General features: G+C 39.6%; 2 long non-coding RNA genes across 3 annotated transcripts; one reads left to right on the top strand and one right to left on the bottom strand.

Moving 5' to 3' along the window:
- Window positions 1-986: 986 nt before the first annotated feature.
- Window positions 987-5,487, bottom strand: LOC125383633. Its single transcript, XR_007222846.1, has 3 exons — window positions 4,404-5,487; window positions 1,263-1,332; window positions 987-1,111 (listed from the first exon to the last, which is right to left on the bottom strand). It is a non-coding gene; the product is annotated as an uncharacterized LOC125383633 (long non-coding RNA).
- A 7-nt stretch (window positions 5,488-5,494) lies between these two features.
- On the top strand, window positions 5,495-8,728 carry LOC125383632. 2 transcript variants are annotated; one of them, XR_007222845.1, is made up of 4 exons: window positions 5,495-5,681; window positions 7,771-7,827; window positions 8,211-8,469; window positions 8,676-8,728. It is a non-coding gene; the product is annotated as an uncharacterized LOC125383632 (long non-coding RNA). The 2 variants fall into 2 exon arrangements; XR_007222844.1 differs by lacking the exon at window positions 5,495-5,681 and adding an exon at window positions 5,814-5,884.
- The last annotated feature ends 10,147 nt before the right edge of the window (window positions 8,729-18,875 follow it).

Genomic DNA, 18,875 nt, shown 5'->3' with positions numbered 1-18,875 from the left:
CCCTTATAGGTGTGTCGGATTTGGTATCAAACGTCTCAGAATTTGAAGAGCTTTCCAACGAGCCATCATGCACTAAAATCGCTTCATATTTAAGAAAAATGTGTTTTTCACCTCTCCAGCAAAAGGACTTCCAAGTCACCAAATCGAAAAGACATTGTCCTGCCTTGTGTGTTTAAGAAACGCGCCAATTTTCGTTTTGGGAGTAAATGTACAGGTCTCTTGAAACACTTTGCAATAACCAAATCTTTTCAAATCTTTTGGAAACATTGAAAGGGATACATTGGCTATCCAACTGTGTTAAAATAACCACAATGGTGTCGCGCATGCGCGTGCGGTAGCACTCTAACAGAGGCCACTGACGTCAATTTGGACACCTTCAAACAGTTGTATTTCCCTAACGACCCCTTATAGGTGTATCGGATTTGGTATCAAACGTCTCAGAATTTGAAGAGCTTTCCAACGAGCCATCATGCACTGAAATCGCTTCATATTTAAGAAAAATGTGTTTTTCACCTCTCCAGCAAAAAAGGCAGGGCGGGACAACTTAGGAATGGCCAGGAGTCCAAACTTGACCACACAGAAGGAAGCAAGCTACAAAAACATGTTTTATATCATTGGAAAGCTCTCGAGGAGACGAATCCAAATAATGTGTGTCCCAGTGTGTTCACATGTTCATAAGCTCAAAAATTGGCTCAGAAAATGCATTACTGCAGAAATTTCTGGCCGAATTTTTTTTTTCTGCAGAAATTTCTGGCAGTATTTTTTTTTTCTACAGAAATTTCTGGCCGAATTTTTTTTTTTCTACAGAAATTTCTGGCCGAATTTTTTTTCTGCAGTAATATTTAGCAGAATTATTTAATTCAGGAGAAATAAGATTCAATCATTGGATAGTTTAACCTGGAGTTGCTTCAAATGACCTTTTTCCTCAAAACAAACATTTTTAGTTCACATGATTTCAAGCAATAAAATAAAACTAATTTCGTGAGATATTTCAAAAAATTATTTATTCACATGCTATATTACAAGACAATTTCTTGGGAGACTTTGCACTTTTCATTCTCATGAATGAGTCGTATTTTCTTGGGTGAGGTGATTTTTTCAGAGATGGGTCCTGTCACAAAAGAAAATAGATGTATAGATGAGTGGATCCATATTGTCTAATATAATGGATAATGGCAGCCTATACGCAGCTAGAGTTTAACTTTACAATAGAGCCTGCGGAATAAAATGTATTATGAATGTAAATAGTGTGCTTTACTTACGTTTTCTTCTCAACATACTTGAAATGAATTCTTTTTTTCGTCTGGTCATTGAAAGCTATGTGCACATATTCTGAAAAGATATGAAAAAAACATTAAAATGCTTTTCATTTCAGTAATTAACACATTCCACAAACTTTAGGCACATGAACAAAGTAAGATAAGTGAGGTGAGTTGAAATTGGGTTGAATGTCGCGTCCAAGATAATTGCACTTATATAGCATGTGCGTGCGTGCGTCTGAGTGTGTGTGTGCGTGCGTGCTTGTGCTAGTCGTCTGCATCTTCCGTTTTGTATAGGTCACTCCATAAGTTGTCAGTGACTGCATACTTGTGTAGGGGGCACTCAATGTTCACACTGTCATGAAGCTGAAATTATATAAGGATGAGTATACTGCGAAAATTACATTGGATTAATTCGTTAAAAGAGACTTATGTATCATGTTTGGGAGAGGCATTCAGATAAGCAAAATTTGCTTGTTTGCCAATCCCTCCACTTTATGGAAATAAATATGTTTATATCAAGAGACTTCTAAACCATAACCGAACTCAAAACTAACCCCATGTGTCGTAAATGGGTGCTCTAAGGTAAAAGGATGGTAAACACGTGTTTCATTGGCAAGGGGTACTCAACCCTTATGATCGGAAAGAGGGTCCAAGGACAAAGGAGAGACCAGACCTACTACCCAGAGGGGCCAGCCTGGTACAAGACTTAGTGTAAAGCTAGCCTAGTCTATGTCATCAGCAGCTGGTCACTGCGGCGGAATGTGGTTTTGGCGTTGCTGTTCAAGTTCGAATTTCCGATAGGCCTGTCTCCACTAAAAAAAAATAGATAAATTTTCGGACAGCATAATCTGATGTCAGATCTTAAAAAAGTTCCGAACGACTGTGAAACCATGGTAAGAAGTATTATTATTATTGAAGCAACCTTCCCAAATGTGTGTGCTGCATAAGCCGGAGTGGTTCCCCTTGAATTTCCAAAATATGAATCGACAGACGAAACGAAACATATCCAGTTGGGGGTTATTCTTTTTTAGTTTGGTGGGAAAATGATATGAAACACTGGGGTCTGACTGACTGATATAGGAGATTTAACGTGCGCTTTCCGACTGTAGCGTATTTCGCACACGGGCCTGGCCGGACCATTTATTGTATTCCGAAAAGGGTGAAAGTGATGTGTGCAACCCAAGAGGGGGGTTTTAGGGGTTGCTTATATTGAAGTTTTGGAATTTTTAAATTTGGAATAATTGCCGAGGTGGGTGGAGGAGGGAACTAAGGGAGCCGGGTGAGGTGGGTGTTTGTATGTTTATTGGATTTTGGATTGGTAGAATAATTAGTTTTTAGATGCGCTTAATTAGGTCTGTTTTGATTAGGAATACGACTAGGGCCTTGGAGTTTTCTGGTATATTTTGAGGGTTTAGTATTTCATCTAGAGTAGGAACCTTATTTAGATTGAGGTTGGTTTGTAGTGTGGTTCTGTGTGTTTGGTAGTGGGTGCAGTGGATGAGTGCGTGTTCTGTGGTTTCGGGTTGTTTGCAGTGGGGGCAGTTGCCTGTGATGTGTCTTTTAAGTTTTTTTAGGTGGTTATTTAGGTTCGTGTGTCCTGTTTGGAGTTTTGTAGTAAATCTGTCAATTTTTTTAGAGAGGTGTAGGATTTTAGGTTTTGGCTAGTGGTTTTCTGAGCACTTTTTTGATTTGGCTATTTGAGTTTTGATATTGATTATGCCATTTTATGGTTATTTTTTGTTTGTTTACACTTTTAATTTCTGATTTTGAGATGGGTAGGTTTAGGCTTATTACTGGTATTTTGAGAGATAATTTAGCTGCTTTATCGGCGCTTTCGTTGCCGTAAAGTCCTACGTGGGCGGGGATCCACAAGAAGGTTATTTGTTTGCCTGCTTTTGTTAGGTCGTCGGAGCTTTTAAGTATTTGGTTTATTAATTTAGGTCGTTTTTTGGTATTTTTGTTTTGGAGGGCTTTTAGTCCACTAAGGGAGTCGGTGAGAGTTAGGATTTTATTGTTGTTTTTAGATTGGGGCTGCCCAAGGACTAAATATATCATACAATTATTGAAATACCGGTATACATTGTGATTGTCGAGTAACCCTGTGAACAACCAACACCCTCCTTTAACCCCCCCCCCCCCCCCCCCTAAAGTAGCACGCTAAAGGTTTTCATTATATTCGATAACATACTACTTAGATGCGAACTGTTTAATTGACAGCTGTTAATTGGTAACGGTCAAGCCTCAGTGAATTTGCATTGGGAGTGTGTGTGTGAGGGGGCGTCTGAAATAAAGGTGGATTCAGTCGGAATAAAGATAAGATAATGATCTCATAAATTTTATTGAAGGCTTTGAAAGTTTAGAATCGGCGAGACCGTAACACAGAGTAATTAACAAAACGATCACGTGATCGTGGCGCTGATAGACAAAACCCACCGACCACGTGCGCGAGACAATGTATCACCGTATGAAGTGACAATACCCGAGGATATTTAATTGCCAAGTTGGCAGGAAGTCTGGCGGCACGGCACGTACAATATGCGTCGTTTGGGTATTCTATATTGTCTCAACACCAGCTTTGATGGGGCAATAAGAAAAGATGATATATATGTTTATTTTAGGAAAACATTAATACAACAATTTGTTATATTAATAAACATAGGGTCTATAAAGTTATTTTTATCTAAATATTTCTAACGTTATAAATAATAGAAAACTCGCATGTAAATCATCAAAATACTGCATGGATTGGTATTTTGTAATTTTCCGTGTTTTCACTTTCACTGATCATCACAGGCAAATTCATGGTCACATAGCTACACTACAAGTGTCGCCATACAGCTACAATAAGTTGCCTAATGTACATGTAGACAGTATACAAGTCGCAATAACACCATAGGGGATGGAGATATCTCCTTTTCAGATTAGATTGTTTGCGTATTTTTTTATCAAAAGTGGTAGAAATAAATACACTAAAATTAGACTCTTACAAATCGCGTTTCGCATGGCAGCAGAGCCACACATTCACTGTTTGTAGTACAGGTTGTTATTTGGTAGTTGTTATATGAAATAACCGTGTTACCAAAATTCCACGTTCTAGGGTCGGCGTTTCCAAAAAAAAAAAAAAATATTTTGACGTCTTACCTGTATCGTAACTGCAAGACGGTAACAAGACGCTGTAACTCTGCTGACTGCACGTGGTTCGGGATCTTTGCTGTGGCTGAAATAAAGAGTGCTATGTTTTACAGAAAGAGACCACGTTGCTTGTGCCATTGTTCAAATACATTGTTCGTAGGTACGATTCTGAATATATACAAGTCACATGACAAAGAAGGTATTTACATGAAAGATATTTCAAATCTCGATGTTAGAGACCTTGAGAAATGTAGATTTAACTGAATCCAATCCGATTTAGTGTTACTATCATTCATTACAAATGGATAATACGATATTGCATTATAGAGAGGGTAATTATAGCTACCTGAAGGAGCAACCATATGTCCACTCTTTGAAGTTGCCGCCAAACCGGACGCGTTATTGTAACTCGCAAGAACACTGTGTACACAGCTTCTTTCTAAATTTGGAGAAGCGTAAGTGTGGTGAAAGAACAATATGAATGTAAGTCAGGCATGAAGTTGCACGGAGGAACCAACGTGAGACTTTATAATCACATGGTTGTTCATATATGTTGTTTAATGCGTGATAGGTATTACCGCTTAAAAGGTGGTTTTGTATTTATAATAAAAACTGATCGTTTACATTTAACATAGAATATAAAAATAGTTTTGTCTGGGTAGCAACATAACTGTTGCATAGGGTATGTTGTTTAATGATAATACTATATGAAAATTCCTCGAGCCAGCTGACTTACACTATGGATAGTGTACAAGACAACAGTTATAGAACATCACGTGATAAAGTTGATGGAAACGGCAAAATATTTATTTACAATATATGTGTTTCCAGGGGAAGAGCCTGTTACAAAGTCTGTGTCTAAAAAAAAGTAAACTCGCTCCTTGTCGGACAAAACTGAATGTAATTAAGTTAACTACCTATGTACATTATCAGTGGAGTACTTGAATTAATATCAAATTGTAACCCGAGATGCTGGTGCCACACCTTATTACGTGACCACCCAGTGAGGCGTGAACACTCAGGGGCATGATATACACCCTTGTGTTTGATTTGATATACCAATCAGCCGTGGACGCCCGACCATAAAAATGGTATATATATAGATTTAACCCTAATCAGGTATCGTTAAATATCGTTAAATCGTCGAGAACGTTCTGTCAGACGATCAAACGATAACTATTCAACAAGTCGGTAAATCACATCGAAAACCCAAGTTCTGGTCGCAGTGAGAAGCTCTGGATGCCTTGAGGAGGGTTCACCAGCTCTGCTTCAACAACGTTGACATGGGTAAGGCATTTTATTCTATTTTTGTACACCAAACACTGTATATATCTTGAAGAACTTTTGCCTTCTGTTTGGATCATGGTTTCTTTATGAACATATTCACTGAACATGTTGCTACCCTATTACAGATCTTATCAACGTCATCAACAGTCAAGGCAGACATCTTTCTTCAAGAAATCTGCCCAAAAGGAAAAACACTGAAATTGGTAAGTAATGCTTATGTGCAATGTCGTTAACTATAGTTCATTTATTGTATCGGCACTATTAGGTAGAGTTGAGCTACGAACGCGAAAATAAACTGGTACGGCGAATGTAGGGGTGAGGTACTCCATCGGCTTCGTTGCGCTGGGTTTTTTTACCACCACCGACTGTGTTGCCAATTTAAATTTCGTTTCGGAATCAAAGCACGGTGCATGTTTTTTTTTTATCAAAATGTCAACATGAGCTAGGAAAGGAAGAGCCAGGGCTCTGCGAACATACGCGGATTGTGTAGCCTTTATATATATATGGCTTCGCGTGGCATTATATTGGTGTTACGTACGTCGTATACCAGGTAAGTGTTGCCCTCGTTGCCCACAGGGCCATGACTTAATTAGGGTGCGAGTTGGTGGGTGGCTCGGTCTACTCGGTGGTGCTAACAGTAGGCGTAGGGCTAGGCAAGTTTACGAGACATACTCTCGCGTGGACCTAGTGATAGAACCCTTTCTTCGTTTTGAGAGGACATGTCGACATCGAATTTCGCGAATTTTTTTCTCGAATTTCTGGGCAACAATGCAGTTTACCGGGCGCAGCCCGAGCTCTACCATCCGCTCAATTACCGCGCTATAGTGCCACGCTGTCTCGTTATACCGTTACCGTGTCTCACGCTCTGGTGACTCTCGCTTCACGATCCAACACCCGTTTTCGGTCTTAGGGAAACTTACACATCTTTACAATCAAACACCCGTTCTCGGTCTTAGGGAAACTTACACATCTTTACGATCAAACACCCGTTCTAGGTCTTAGGGAAACTTACACGTCTTTACGATCCAACACCCGTTTTTCGGTCATTAGGGTTAGCTGGCTTTGGGCAAGGGTTAGCCATAAATTCTTACTTTTTCAAGCGTTAATTCAGTTAATCCCATTGGTTGTTGACATAAACAATTGCGGGTGTGGTTTCAAGAAAAGATGAATGGGAGAGCGGGCCGTGACGTCACACGCATGCGCAATTCATTGTTTACTCAATTACACATGCATGTCAATGGTGATTCTAATGACCTGTTAAACGAGCACTGATTACATGTGATAGCGCCTGTGGTCCAGTGGTAGAGCGTCGGCTAATTAACGCATTAATTAGCAGAGCCGGTGAGTCGGCGAAGCGCGTTCGAGCCTCAACAGCGCTAATTGGATCTGAAAAAGTGCGCCCGGTAAAGTGCACTAATCCCGATTTAATGGGTCATTATTGTGTAATTGGTATCCAAGCACACCATGTCTTTTTGTGATATTTCCTTTCCAGTTTCCAGTGAATTCTATGCTTGTCTTAAGAGGCGACTAACACTATTGCGTGGTCAGGCTCGCTGACCTGCATTGATGCTCATGATATGAATCTCTGAAATGTCTGGTCCAGATTCGATTAATTACAGACCGCTGTCATATAGGTGGAATATTGCTGAATGCGGCAGTAAACAACAAACCAAACCAAAACATATATTACTGTCTACATATCCTATTGGTAGGGAGTTATGTAGATTCTTATTTAGAAACCAGTGGAGCTTAGTATCCACAGTGCACATATATGGGTTACGTTATTGTAGTTTGTCCAATATTATTAGTAAAGGATGTAATGGGATCGTGCCATGTATGTCAAGACATTTGTTTGTACATTATAATTGTAACACACGTTTAGAAGGATAGAAATTTATCTTTGTCTTAGCTAAATGCTTGGTACGGGCCTGTTGAATAAATTCAATGTTTGTCTGGTAGGCTTGTCTAATTTTGGAGGAATTGTGGATTTTTGAGAATGGAAATTGGCAATTGTTATATTTGTATGACTATCCAATTACATTAAAGTTGCAATTTATGTATTGTTCAAATATTTATTTGACATTTCCAGGACCAGTAAAGCTGCAAGACTTTGTCGGCCAGTCAAAAGTGGACGCTGCAATCCAAGGTATCACTTTTAGTGCTATCATGAAGATAGTTATCAATGAAATTATTGGTATATGACTCCACATACAATATCATGTATAGCATATTTATTCCTTGAGGCTATACTATACAATTCAAAGTAAATGCTGAAGTCACATGTGGTTAATATTTTTATAATTTATGTAAATTGTTTTAAACCACATTACAATTGTTTTGAAGCAAGTATTTCATGTCCAGTTGCTCATCCTAAGTATAAAAGAATCTGCACACAATGTTGAAACTTTTTAAATGCACAAGATTGATTTTTCTCTCAATATTCAAATCAATATTCTGTAAAAATAAACAAGTTTCGTACAATTTGATTTGTTTTCATAGTGATAATACTGATGTAAATACGATTTTCAGGTGAAACTTTCTTTCTCATGGTGGGGCACACGCATGAAGATTTGGATCAACTGTTAAGTGTTTAGTGCAAGGGAACTTAGACAGAAGCCTGCAACAACCCGCGATGCCCTCCTTCAAGATTGGGGACATCCGGACACCCACCACCAAGCTATCAGACTTCAAGCCCTTCATGCCTGCCCCAAGGGAAGCGACAACCCTCCCAACTAAAGTTCAAGAGGCAATAGAGAAGAACAATGAAAAACTGCAAAAACAATCAAAGGTAATTTCAATAAATATTGCATTTCTTTTGAAATATGTATTGTGATGTGTAATATTAGGGTTAGTCAGCGTTACTTAGAATATGTGTAATGTGGGCAGAGAAACAACCCAACTTCATGAGGTTACTATTTTTGCTTTTATTGTATAGATGCACTGTGATTTTAATTATGTTCTCATATTCTTTACATTTTTTTTCTTTACTTTCAGATCACTCTGACAAAGCACCGAAGACAAGCGTCAGTATCAGAACAATAAAGAAGGAGCAGCAAGTTTTGCTGAAATGAACATATTTTTTGTCTAAGCTATGTGGCTGAGATATTGCCGAGGATTGCATTGCAGGAGTTTTGTACTTTGTATGTTTTTGTTTCTTAGTAAAGCTGTGTATTTAGAATTGTATATATATATACATATATAAGATGAGATGTGCACAAAGAAATTTATGAAACAATATATGCAGTTATATTGTAAAATCTTGGTTGTGTTCTATTTTTTTCCATGTCTGAAGTTAACCTACTTTCAGAGTACCGTATATCACATGTAGGTTGTTTCTTTGAATTCCAACTGGGGATTATATATTTGGTTGGCCCGATGGAATAATTATGAAATTTATTTTTTGAGAATCACATTCACCTTTAATGTTGTACACTTCAAAGTCGTCAAAAGGCCATTGAAGATGGTCACTGAAATTCTCATAATAATTTAGATAATGATAGGGTAAGCTCAAGGTTCAATGATTTGCATCTGTCTAGTATACAAAGGTATGAGGCCAACATGTTGTTCCATTGTTTAATTCGAGTGACGTCAACTTTTCTTGATAAATTTGGTAAATATAATACCAAGATAAATATCTTCAATTGCTGAATTCAATTCAAACTATCCAATGATTGAATCTTATTTCTCCTGAATTAAAATAATTCTGCTAAATATTACTGCAGAAAAAAATTCGGCCAGAAATTTCTGTAGAAAAAAAAAATACTGCCAGAAATTTCTGCAGAAAAAAAAAATTCGGCCAGAAATTTCTGCAGTAATGTATTTTCTGAGCCAATTTTTGAGCTTATGAACATGTGAACACACTGGGACACACATTATTTGGATTCGACTCCTCGAGAGCTTTCCAATGATATAAAACATGTTTTTGTAGCTCGCTTCCTTCTGTGTGGTCAAGTTCGGACTCCTGGCCATTCCTAAGTTGTCCCGCCCTGCCTTAAAAGGACTTCCAAGTCACCAAATCGAAAAGACATTGTCCTGCCTTGTGTGTTTAAGAAACGCGCCAATTTTCGTTTTGGGAGTAAATGTGCAGGTCTCTTGAAACACTTTGCAATAACCAAATCTTTTCAAATCTTTTGGAAACATTGAAAGGGATACATTGGCTATCCAACTGTGTTAAAATAACCACAATGGTGTCGCGCATGCGCGTGCGGTAGCACTTTAACAGAGGCCTCTGACGTCAATTTGGAAACCTTCAAACAGTTGTATTTCCCTAACGACCCCTTATAGGTGTGTCGGATTTGGTATCAAACGTCTCAGAATTTGAAGAGCTTTCCAACGAGCCATCATGCACTAAAATCGCTTCATATTTAAGAAAAATGTGTTTTTCACCTCTCCAGCAAAAGGACTTCCAAGTCACCAAATCGAAAAGACATTGTCCTGCCTTGTGTGTTTGAGAAACGCGCCAATTTTCGTTTTGGGAGTAAATGTACAGGTCTCTTGAAACACTTTGCAATAACCAAATCTTTTCAAATCTTTTGGAAACATTGAAAGGGATACATTGGCTATCCAACTGTGTTAAAATAACCACAATGGTGTCGCGCATGCGCGTGCGGTAGCACTCTAACAGAGGCCTCTGATGTCAATTTGGACACCTTCAAACAGTTGTATTTCCCTAACGACCCCTTATAGGTGTGTCGGATTTGGTATCAAACGTCTCAGAATTTGAAGAGCTTTCCAACGAGCCATCATGCACTAAAATCGCTTCATATTTAAGAAAAATGTGTTTTTCACCTCTCCAGCAAAAGGACTTCCAAGTCACCAAAACGAAAAGACATTGTCCTGCCTTGTGTGTTTAAGAAACGCGCCAATTTTCGTTTTGGGAGTAAATGTGCAGGTCTCTTGAAACACTTTGCAATAACCAAATCTTTTCAAATCTTTTGGAAACATTGAAAGGGATACATTGGCTATCCAACTGTGTTAAAAAAACCACAATGGTGTCGCGCATGCGCGTGCGGTAGCACTTTAACAGAGGCCTCTGACGTCAATTTGGACACCTTCAAACAGTTGTATTTCCCTAACGACCCCTTATAGGTGTGTCGGATTTGGTATCAAACGTCTCAGAATTTGAAGAGCTTTCCAACGAGCCATCATGCACTAAAATCGCTTCATATTTAAGAAAAATGTGTTTTTCACCTCTCCAGCAAAAGGACTTCCAAGTCACCAAATCGAAAAGACATTGTCCTGCCTTGTGTGTTTGAGAAACGCGCCAATTTTCGTTTTGGGAGTAAATGTGCAGGTCTCTTGAAACACTTTGCAATAACCAAATCTTTTCAAATCTTTTGGAAACATTGAAAGGGATACATTGGCTATCCAACTGTGTTAAAATAACCACAATGGTGTCGCGCATGCGCGTGCGGTAGCACTCTAACAGAGGCCTCTGACATCAATTTGGACAACTTCAAACAGTTGTATTTCCCTAACGACCCCTTATAGGTGTGTCGGATTTGGTATCGAACGTCTCAGAATTTGAAGAGCTTTCCAACGAGCCATCATGCACTAAAATCGCTTCATATTTAAGAAAAATGTGTTTTTCACCTCTCCAGCAAAAGGACTTCCAAGTCACCAAATCGAAAAGACATTGTCCTGCCTTGTGTGTTTGAGAAACGCGCCAATTTTCGTTTTGGGAGTAAATGTGCAGGTCTCTTGAAACACTTTGCAATAACCAAATCTTTTCAAATCTTTTGGAAACATTGAAAGGGATACATTGGCTATCCAACTGTGTTAAAATAACCACAATGGTGTCGCGCATGCGCGTGCGGTAGCACTCTAACAGAGGCCACTGACGTCAATTTGGACACCTTCAAACAGTTGTATTTCCCTAACGACCCCTTATAGGTGTGTCGGATTTGGTATCAAACGTCTCAGAATTTGAAGAGCTTTCCAACGAGCCATCATGCACTAAAATCGCTTAATATTTAAGAAAAATGTGTTTTTCAACTCTCCAGCAAAAGGACTTCCAAGTCACCAAAACGAAAAGACATTGTCCTGTCTTGTGTGTTTGACAAACCCGCCAATTTTCGTTTTGGGAGTAAATGTGCAGGTCTCTTGAAACACTTTGCAATAACCAAATCTTTTCAAATCTTTTGGAAACATTGAAAGGGATACATTGGCTATCCAACTGTGTTAAAATAACCACAATGGTGTCGCGCATGCGCGTGCGGTAGCACTCTAACAGAGGCCTCTGACGTCAATTTGGACACCTTCAAACAGTTGTATTTCCCTAACGACCCCTTATAGGTGTGTCGGATTTGGTATCAAACGTCTCAGAATTTGAAGAGCTTTCCAACGAGCCATCATGCACTAAAATCGCTTCATATTTAAGAAAAATGTGTTTTTCACCTCTCCAGCAAAAGGACTTCCAAGTCACCAAATCGAAAAGACATTGTCCTGCCTTGTGTGTTTAAGAAACGCGCCAATTTTCGTTTTGGGAGTAAATGTGCAGGTCTCTTGAAACACTTTGCAATAACCAAATCTTTTCAAATCTTTTGGAAACATTGAAAGGGATACATTGGCTATCCAACTGTGTTAAAATAACCACAATGGTGTCGCGCATGCGCGTGCGGTAGCACTCTAACAGAGGCCTCTGACATCAACTTGGACACCTTCAAACAGTTGTATTTCCCTAACGACCCCTTATAGGTGTGTCGGATTTGGTATCAAACGTCTCAGAATTTGAAGAGCTTTCCAACGAGCCATCATGCACTAAAATCGCTTCATATTTAAGAAAAATGTGTTTTTCACCTCTCCAGCAAAAGGACTTCCAAGTCACCAAATCGAAAAGACATTGTCCTGCCTTGTGTGTTTAAGAAACGCGCCAATTTTCGTTTTGGGAGTAAATGTGCAGGTCTCTTGAAACACTTTGCAATAACCAAATCTTTTCAAATCTTTTGGAAACATTGAAAGGGATACATTGGCTATCCAACTGTGTTAAAATAACCACAATGGTGTCGCGCATGCGCGTGCGGTAGCACTCTAACAGAGGCCTCTGACATCAATTTGGACAACTTCAAACAGTTGTATTTCCCTAACGACCCCTTATAGGTGTGTCGGATTTGGTATTGAACGTCTCAGAATTTGAAGAGCTTTCCAACGAGCCATCATGCACTAAAATCGCTTCATATTTAAGAAAAATGTGTTTTTCAACTCTCCAGCAAAAGGACTTCCAAGTCACCAAATCGAAAAGACATTGTCCTGCCTTGTGTGTTTGAGAAACGCGCCAATTTTCGTTTTGGGAGTAAATGTGCAGGTCTCTTGAAACACTTTGCAATAACCAAATCTTTTCAAATCTTTTGGAAACATTGAAAGGGATACATTGGCTATCCAACTGTGTTAAAATAACCACAATGGTGTCGCGCATGCGCGTGCGGTAGCACTCTAACAGAGGCCACTGACGTCAATTTGGACACCTTCAAACAGTTGTATTTCCCTAACGACCCCTTATAGGTGTGTCGGATTTGGTATCAAACGTCTCAGAATTTGAAGAGCTTTCCAACGAGCCATCATGCACTAAAATCGCTTCATATTTAAGAAAAATGTGTTTTTCACCTCTCCAGCAAAAGGACTTCCAAGTCACCAAATCGAAAAGACATTGTCCTGCCTTGTGTGTTTGAGAAACGCGCCAATTTTCGTTTTGGGAGTAAATGTACAGGTCTCTTGAAACACTTTGCAATAACCAAATCTTTTCAAATCTTTTGGAAACATTGAAAGGGATACATTGGCTATCCAACTGTGTTAAAATAACCACAATGGTGTCGCGCATGCGCGTGCGGTAGCACTCTAACAGAGGCCTCTGATGTCAATTTGGACACCTTCAAACAGTTGTATTTCCCTAACGACCCCTTATAGGTGTGTCGGATTTGGTATCAAACGTCTCAGAATTTGAAGAGCTTTCCAACGAGCCATCATGCACTAAAATCGCTTCATATTTAAGAAAAATGTGTTTTTCACCTCTCCAGCAAAAGGACTTCCAAGTCACCAAAACGAAAAGACATTGTCCTGCCTTGTGTGTTTAAGAAACGCGCCAATTTTCGTTTTGGGAGTAAATGTGCAGGTCTCTTGAAACACTTTGCAATAACCAAATCTTTTCAAATCTTTTGGAAACATTGAAAGGGATACATTGGCTATCCAACTGTGTTAAAAAAACCACAATGGTGTCGCGCATGCGCGTGCGGTAGCACTTTAACAGAGGCCTCTGACGTCAATTTGGACACCTTCAAACAGTTGTATTTCCCTAACGACCCCTTATAGGTGTGTCGGATTTGGTATCAAACGTCTCAGAATTTGAAGAGCTTTCCAACGAGCCATCATGCACTAAAATCGCTTCATATTTAAGAAAAATGTGTTTTTCACCTCTCCAGCAAAAGGACTTCCAAGTCACCAAATCGAAAAGACATTGTCCTGCCTTGTGTGTTTGAGAAACGCGCCAATTTTCGTTTTGGGAGTAAATGTGCAGGTCTCTTGAAACACTTTGCAATAACCAAATCTTTTCAAATCTTTTGGAAACATTGAAAGGGATACATTGGCTATCCAACTGTGTTAAAATAACCACAATGGTGTCGCGCATGCGCGTGCGGTAGCACTCTAACAGAGGCCTCTGACATCAATTTGGACAACTTCAAACAGTTGTATTTCCCTAACGACCCCTTATAGGTGTGTCGGATTTGGTATCGAACGTCTCAGAATTTGAAGAGCTTTCCAACGAGCCATCATGCACTAAAATCGCTTCATATTTAAGAAAAATGTGTTTTTCACCTCTCCAGCAAAAGGACTTCCAAGTCACCAAATCGAAAAGACATTGTCCTGCCTTGTGTGTTTGAGAAACGCGCCAATTTTCGTTTTGGGAGTAAATGTGCAGGTCTCTTGAAACACTTTGCAATAACCAAATCTTTTCAAATCTTTTGGAAACATTGAAAGGGATACATTGGCTATCCAACTGTGTTAAAATAACCACAATGGTGTCGCGCATGCGCGTGCGGTAGCACTCTAACAGAGGCCACTGACGTCAATTTGGACAACTTCAAACAGTTGTATTTCCCTAACGACCCCTTATAGGTGTGTCGGATTTGGTATCAAACGTCTCAGAATTTGAAGAGCTTTCCAACGAGCCATCATGCACTAAAATCGCTTAATATTTAAGAAAAATGTGTTTTTCAACTCTCCAGCAAAAGGACTTCCAAGTCACCAAATCGAAAAGACATTGTCCTGTCTTGTGTGTTTGAGAATCGCGCCAATTTTCGTTTTGGGAGTAAATGTGCAGGTCTCTTGAAACACTTTGCAATAACCAAATCTTTTCAAATCTTTTGGAAACATTGAAAGGGATACATTGGCTATCCAACTGTGTTAAAATAACCACAATGGTGTCGCGCATGCGCGTGCGGTAGCACTCTAACAGAGGCCTCTGACGTCAATTTGGACACCTTCAAACAGTTGTATTTCCCTAACGACCCCTTATAGGTGTGTCGGATTTGGTATCAAACGTCTCAGAATTTGAAGAGCTTTCCAACGAGCCATCATGCACTAAAATCGCTTCATATTTAAGAAAAATGTGTTTTTCAACTCTCCAGCAAAAGGACTTCCAAGTCACCAAATCGAAAAGACATTGTCCTGCCTTGTGTGTTTAAGAAAAGCGCCAATTTTCGTTTTGGGAGTAAATGTGCAGGTCTCTTGAAACACTTTGCAATAACCAAATCTTTTCAAATCTTTTGGAAACATTGAAAGGGATACATTGGCTATCCAACTGTGTTAAAATAACCACAATGGTGTCGCGCATGCGCGTGCGGTAGCACTCTAACAGAGGCCTCTGACATCAATTTGGACACCTTCAAACAGTTGTATTTCCCTAACGACCCCTTATAGGTGTGTCGGATTTGGTATCAAACGTCTCAGAATTTGAAGAGCTTTCCAACGAGCCATCATGCACTAAAATCGCTTCATATTTAAGAAAAATGTGTTTTTCACCTCTCCAGCAAAAGGACTTCCAAGTCACCAAATCGAAAAGACATTGTCCTGCCTTGTGTGTTTAAGAAACGCGCCAATTTTCGTTTTGGGAGTAAATGTGCAGGTCTCTTGAAACACTTTGCAATAACCAAATCTTTTCAAATCTTTTGGAAACATTGAAAGGGATACATTGGCTATCCAACTGTGTTAAAATAACCACAATGGTGTCGCGCATGCGCGTGCGGTAGCACTCTAACAGAGGCCTCTGACATCAATTTGGACAACTTCAAACAGTTGTATTTCCCTAACGACCCCTTATAGGTGTGTCGGATTTGGTATTGAACGTCTCAGAATTTGAAGAGCTTTCCAACGAGCCATCATGCACTAAAATCGCTTCATATTTAAGAAAAATGTGTTTTTCAACTCTCCAGCAAAAGGACTTCCAAGTCACCAAATCGAAAAGACATTGTCCTGCCTTGTGTGTTTGAGAAACGCGCCAATTTTCGTTTTGGGAGTAAATGTGCAGGTCTCTTGAAACACTTTGCAATAACCAAATCTTTTCAAATCTTTTGGAAACATTGAAAGGGATACATTGGCTATCCAACTGTGTTAAAATAACCACAATGGTGTCGCGCATGCGCGTGCGGTAGCACTCTAACAGAGGCCTCTGACATCAATTTGGACAATTTCAAACAGTTGTATTTCCCTAACGACCCCTTATAGGTGTGTCGGATTTGGTATCGAACGTCTCAGAATTTGAAGAGCTTTCCAACGAGCCATCATGCACTAAAATCGCTTCATATTTAAGAAAAATGTGTTTTTCACCTCTCCAGCAAAAGGACTTCCAAGTCACCAAATCGAAAAGACATTGTCCTGCCTTGTGTGTTTAAGAAACGCGCCAATTTTCGTTTTGGGAGTAAATGTGCAGGTCTCTTGAAACACTTTGCAATAACCAAATCTTTTCAAATCTTTTGGAAACATTGAAAGGGATACATTGGCTATCCAACTGTGTTAAAATAACCACAATGGTGTCGCGCATGCGCGTGCGGTAGCACTCTAACAGAGGCCTCTGACATCAATTTGGACACCTTCAAACAGTTGTATTTCCCTAACGACCCCTTATAGGTGTGTCGGATTTGGTATCAAACGTCTCAGAATTTGAAGAGCTTTCCAACGAGCCATCATGCACTAAAATCGCTTCATATTTAAGAAAAATGTGTTTTTCACCTCTCCAGCAAAAGGACTTCCAAGTCACCAAATCGAAAAGACATTGTCCTGCCTTGTGTGTTTAAGAAACGCGCCAATTTTCGTTTTGGGAGTAAATGTGCAGGTCTCTTGAAACACTTTGCAATAACCAAATCTTTTCAAATCTTTTGGAAACATTGAAAGGGATACATTGGCTATCCAACTGTGTTAAAATAACCACAATGGTGTCGCGCATGCGCGTGCGGTAGCACTCTAACAGAGGCCTCTGACATCAATTTGGACAACTTCAAACAGTTGTATTTCCCTAACGACCCCTTATAGGTGTGTCGGATTTGGTATTGAACGTCTCAGAATTTGAAGAGCTTTCCAACGAGCCATCATGCACTAAAATCGCTTCATATTTAAGAAAAATGTGTTTTTCAACTCTCCAGCAAAAGGACTTCCAAGTCACCAAATCGAAAAGACATTGTCCTGCCTTGTGTGTTTGAGAAACGCGCCAATTTTCGTTTTGGGAGTAAATGTGCAGGTCTCTTGAAACACTTTGCAATAACCAAATCTTTTCAAATCTTTTGGAAACATTGAAAGGGATACATTGGCTATCCAACTGTGTTAAAATAACCACAATGGTGTCGCGCATGCGCGTGCGGTAGCACTCTAACAGAGGCCTCTGACATCAATTTGGACACCTTCAAACAGTTGTATTTCCCTAACGACCCCTTATAGGTGTGTCGGATTTGGTATCAAACGTCTCAGAATTTGAAGAGCTTTCCAACGAGCCATCATGCACTAAAATCGCTTCATATTTAAGAAAAATGTGTTTTTCACCTCTCCAGCAAAAGGACTTCCAAGTCACCAAATCGAAAAGACATTGTCCTGCCTTGTGTGTTTAAGAAACGCGCCAATTTTCGTTTTGGGAGTAAATGTGCAGGTCTCTTGAAACACTTTGCAATAACCAAATCTTTTCAAATCTTTTGGAAACATTGAAAGGGATACATTGGCTATCCAACTGTGTTAAAATAACCACAATGGTGTCGCGCATGCGCGTGCGGTAGCACTCTAACAGAGGCCTCTGACATCAATTTGGACAACTTCAAACAGTTGTATTTCCCTAACGACCCCTTATAGGTGTGTCGGATTTGGTATTGAACGTCTCAGAATTTGAAGAGCTTTCCAACGAGCCATCATGCACTAAAATCGCTTCATATTTAAGAAAAATGTGTTTTTCAACTCTCCAGCAAAAGGACTTCCAAGTCACCAAATCGAAAAGACATTGTCCTGCCTTGTGTGTTTGAGAAACGCGCCAATTTTCGTTTTGGGAGTAAATGTGCAGGTCTCTTGAAACACTTTGCAATAACCAAATCTTTTCAAATCTTTTGGAAACATTGAAAGGGATACATTGGCTATCCAACTGTGTTAAAATAACCACAATGGTGTCGCGCATGCGCGTGCGGTAGCACTCTAACAGAGGCCTCTGACATCAATTTGGACACCTTCAAACAGTTGTATTTCCCTAACGACCCCTTATAGGTGTGTCGGATTTGGTATCAAACGTCTCAGAATTTGAAGAGCTTTCCAACGAGCCATCATGCACTAAAATCGCTTCATATTTAAGAAAAATGTGTTTTTCACCTCTCCAGCAAAAGGACTTCCAAGTCACCAAATCGAAAAGACATTGTCCTGCCTTGTGTGTTTAAGAAACGCGCCAATTTTCGTTTTGGGAGTAAATGTGCAGGTCTCTTGAAACACTTTGCAATAACCAAATCTTTTCAAATCTTTTGGAAACATTGAAAGGGATACATTGGCTATCCAACTGTGTTAAAATAACCACAATGGTGTCGCGCATGCGCGTGCGGTAGCACTCTAACAGAGGCCTCTGACATCAATTTGGACAACTTCAAACAGTTGTATTTCCCTAACGACCCCTTATAGGTGTGTCGGATTTGGTATTGAACGTCTCAGAATTTGAAGAGCTTTCCAACGAGCCATCATGCACTA

Source organism: Haliotis rufescens, unplaced genomic scaffold, assembly GCF_023055435.1.
Source record: "Haliotis rufescens isolate VD_foot unplaced genomic scaffold, xgHalRufe1.0.p SCAF_25, whole genome shotgun sequence".
In the NCBI taxonomy this organism is placed as follows: domain Eukaryota; kingdom Metazoa; phylum Mollusca; class Gastropoda; order Lepetellida; family Haliotidae; genus Haliotis; species Haliotis rufescens.
The sequence above is the reverse complement of the archived record's forward strand: the minus strand, read 5'-3'. Positions and strand labels throughout refer to the sequence as shown.